Source organism: Salvelinus sp. IW2-2015, unplaced genomic scaffold (assembly GCF_002910315.2).
Source record: "Salvelinus sp. IW2-2015 unplaced genomic scaffold, ASM291031v2 Un_scaffold2997, whole genome shotgun sequence".
NCBI classification, from domain to species: domain Eukaryota; kingdom Metazoa; phylum Chordata; class Actinopteri; order Salmoniformes; family Salmonidae; genus Salvelinus; species Salvelinus sp. IW2-2015.
The window spans coordinates 7,511-11,904 of NW_019944290.1; the positions used below are offsets into that span (position 1 = coordinate 7,511).

General features: G+C 40.2%; 1 long non-coding RNA gene across 1 annotated transcript; it reads left to right on the forward strand.

Annotated features, from left to right (window-relative positions):
• The first annotated feature begins 468 nt into the window (after positions 1-468).
• On the forward strand, positions 469-3,770 carry LOC112075132 (uncharacterized). The gene is made up of 5 exons (XR_002894928.2): positions 469-604; positions 2,765-3,013; positions 3,205-3,335; positions 3,435-3,488; positions 3,678-3,770. It is a non-coding gene; the product is annotated as an uncharacterized lncRNA (long non-coding RNA).
• The last annotated feature ends 624 nt before the right edge of the window (positions 3,771-4,394 follow it).

Sequence of the window (4,394 nt, forward strand, 5' to 3'; positions counted from 1 at the left end):
GTTGCCTTCAAAGGAAAGAACTGAGAGGTTACTAAGGAAGACATAAATACTGCATGACGACTCAGATCAACAACAAGTATCTGTGGCAACCTGATAAAGACAGACATGACCCAATGCAGTCATAAGATGAGGTAAGATAAGGGTGTTGTAAGGGTACTGTATTACACACATACACCACAACACACACAAGCATCAGGAATCAAATTCAGCGTCCACTTTTAATGATGGAATCAAACAATAAATGTCTGGGGTTGGGTATGGGCAGAATCCTAGATGATAGAAAAGCATTACTCCTCTGCTTTTGAGAGAATGTCTGAATTCTGAACCCGAAGGGGGAGTAGTTTTGTATAAAAGTTTGTAATTCCCCAGTACTTTTTTGAGCAACCTATTTCTCTATTATACATCCTGTGGCGGTGCATGTTCTCTGTGGCTTCATGCCCTGCATCCTGAGAGGGATGCACTAGATTGCACTGCATTTCCTCACTCTGTTAGTGACACAGTCTACAGCAGGCTACTAGAGTAACAGGGAAAGATAACTATACACAAGGGTTACTCAAAATGGACAAAATACAGTTTACTTTTCCCTGTCTGATTGTCCTTTTGGGTAAGCTGCCTCTCTGCCTTTCTCTGTTTTGCGACATTTACAGTATGTTTACATTTGAGTCATTTAGCAGACGCTCTTATCCAGGGCGACTTACAGAGACTGTTGATGTGCCCTTGTGCAAGAGCACGTCAACCTAGTCGGCTCGGTGATTCGAACCAGAGACCTTTCGTTTACTGTCCGAAAGCTCTTTTTTATCTTTAAAATAATAACAAAAAATATGTTATTTTTTGGGGCTGGCCAAACACTCTTAACCACTAGGTTTCTTGTTGAATTTGATCTAGTATAACATTACTTTGATGTACTTGCTTTTTTGTATAGTTAAGATCAAGTCTTTGATTATTTTGCACAGTTATTATACAAATACGAGATTGTTTCTCAACTGGTGTCACACCCTGACCATAGTTTGCTTTGTATGTTTTATGTTTTGGTTGGTCAGGGTGTGATCTGTGTGGGCATTCTATGTTGTATGTCTGGTTTGTCTATTTCTGTGTTTGGCCTGATATGGTTCTCAATCAGAGGCAGGTGTTTTGCGTTGTGGGTTATTATTTAGGAGCCATTAGTTAACCATATTTAGGTAGCCTGTTTTGTATTGTGGGTTATTGTCTATGTCTATATGTAAGTTGCCTGTGTATGCACTTGTCATTTATAGCTTCACGTTTATTGTTTCTGTATAGTTTGTAAAGTGTTCTTCGTTTTCGTGATAATAAATAGAGAAGAATGCATTCACTTCACGCTGCACCTGGTCCTCCTCTCTTCCACCATACGACGATCGTGACAACTGGTTTGTCAATTCAGTTTATCTGCCCAAAAAAACTGCTAATGTAATCAATGCCACTATCTATGCAATGGTTTCTTCTCTTCTCAATTACTTTGCATTGGAAGAAGATGAGCTACACTAAAGCTGCCCTTACAGGGCTCTACGAGGAGCATGTGTGCACCTAAGTTGAAAAAATGCAGGCGCACACAAATACATTTAGGAGCACAATGAAAGATATTTGAGATATTACATCCTTCATTTTCTATTCCAGGTCTCACAGCAAATAATGAGGCGCATGTGCGAGTAAAAAGGTTGTGCTGTAGAGCCCGACCTTAAGGGAACTATCTTTACTTCAACTTCTTGTGGATCGGTGCCCCGTCTACGGGACAGTTGCTGCTCAATATTCATAATGTGACTACAATGTAGTTTTAACAACAACAAAAAAGTAGTTCACTACATGAAGCTACTTTGTGAAAATGATCATTTCTAAATCTGAAATATCATAGATCGGGATTCCAAACTCTGATACATAAAAAAAGAAAGGACATGATTTCCTACGTCCACCATACTTTATTTTCTTATTGCAAAAAACAAGTAGTGTTAGTTCCAGTAGTTAGCTACACCACAACATGGCAACAAAGTAATGAACTACTGAAAACAAGTAGTGTGTAGTTCCAGTAGTTAGCTACACCCAACATGGCAACAAAGTAATGAACTACAGAAAACAAGTAGTGTGTAGTTCCAGTAGTTAGCTACACCACAACATGGCAACAAAGTAATGAACTACAGAAAACAAGTAGTGTGTAGTTCCAGTAGTTAGTTACACCACAACATGGCAACAAAGTAATGAACTACAGAAAACAAGTAGTGTGTTTTCCAGTAGTTAGCTACACCACAACATGCAACAAAGTAAGAACTACATGAAAACAAGTAGTGTTGTAGTTCCAGTAGTTAGCTACACCACAACATGGCAACAAAGTAATGAACTACTGAAAACAAGTAGTGTGTAGTTCCAGTAGTTAGTTACACCCACAAACATGGCAACAAAGTAATGAACTACTGAAAACAAGTAGTGTGTAGTTCCAGTAGTTAGCTACACCACAACATGGCAACAAAGTAATGAACTACAGAAAACAAGTAGTGTGTGAGTTCCAGTAGTTAGCTACACCACAACATGGCAGCAAAGTAATGAACTACTGAAAACAAGTAGTGTGTAGTTCCAGTAGTTAGCTACACCACAACATGGCAACAAAGTAATGAACTACTGAAAACACTACCAAGCTGTGAATTGAGTTCAACTACAGTACCACCAAGCTACAGCAAAATGTCATGAAATGACTAGTTGAACTACATGTAGTTCACTACTCCCCAAACACTGACTCTAAACCCACGTCTTTTTCCAGGTCTCGTCCTGGCTTCTACCACCACAGCCCAGACACAGCCAGTCAATCCCACTGTAACCCAGCCCACCTCAGCCTCCAACCCAGCCAACGACACAGCACTCCAGGACATACCACGGCTGTAGACAACAATGATTTAACATTATCCGCCATAACCCAAGCCTTCCTGATCTCATTTTTGATAACGTCCCTATAACCAATTCCACCGGAGGCCTAACCACACGGTAACCACACCACTGAAGACCAGTTCAGGTAGTGGAGTTGCTGCTTTCACTGTATGGTCAGTTTATGGTCAGTGGTCGATACTGGAGATGGAGTCTTGACCTCGTTGTCTTGGGTCTTGAGACCACTCAAGACCAGTCGATACAGTCTCGGTCTCTGATCGATGTCTAATTTCCTACTGCTTTGGTGGGTGAGGTAAAGTAACAGTCATTTCTCTCAAGATGCACTCCAGGACCTACATCCTGGCCCTCAACAATGGACGTCTCTACCTCAAAGCCCCCAGCAGAGCCAGCAGCACCAACTGCTAGCACAACTGCTAGCACAACTGCTACTAGCACCACCAAGAATACAGGTGAGTTGATCCACCAGAGTGAAGTGAATCACTGTGAAGTGAATCCACTGTGAAGTGAATCCATCAGTACACAACTTTTATCTTCTCTTTATTGAAAAGGTTTGGCGGGAACTGCTCAACCAAAACCCTCTGCGGGAAAATCGCCCCACTTTGGTAACATTGATTGCATTTAAAAAATGTCTCAATCTTGCCCAACGTGTGTGTTTCTGACACCAAATCTGAATTGGTTATCATTTGTCAGACTAACCCACGTTATAAATAACATGAACATTTAAGTCCAGAATGACTTGCATGGCCTTTATCTTGTTGCTCAACAATTGATTGTTTTCTGTTTCTTGATAGGATTGATCATCTTAATTGTGATCATCTTTATTGTGATCATCATCACTGCCTGGTGGCTTGGAGCAGCATGCGTCTTACAAAGAAGAATCAAGGGTGAGTTAGGTATTGGCAAATTCAATTCTGGGATTTAATCAATTCTAACATTCTATAACAAATCTTCAACTTGACTCTGTACAAACACCAAACACTAGCATTCAACGAAGTCTGTAGATGCCTGTATGTTTCTAGCCCGTTGAAGTGTGTGTTGTGTTGTGTTTCCAAGTACTCTCGTAGATCTCCGAGACAGGCATGTGGATCTGCCTCTGAGTATGCGGATCCTGACGCCGTGTTTGACAACCCTCAACACAGAAGGGTGACAACATAGAATTACATAGAATATGTATAGAATAAAACATGTATTATTATGCATCTGTACGGATGAGAATACACTCTACATTAATTTACACTATCATCATTAATGATAATTTACTACACATTAATAGGGAGACTTAGACATCCACCGAAACACTTCTGTAAATCTTGATTTAGATTTCATTCATCCATGCTTCATCCCATGCTAACAGTGAAACGCTTACTTACGGCCATTCCTAACAATGCAGAGAGAAAGAAAAACTGAACTACCCCAAAAAATAATAATGAACATTTAGCGAATGTACATTAACTCGTGGTCAAACTGATAATACGTGTTAGACTAGTAGTAACCATTTTTATTTAACC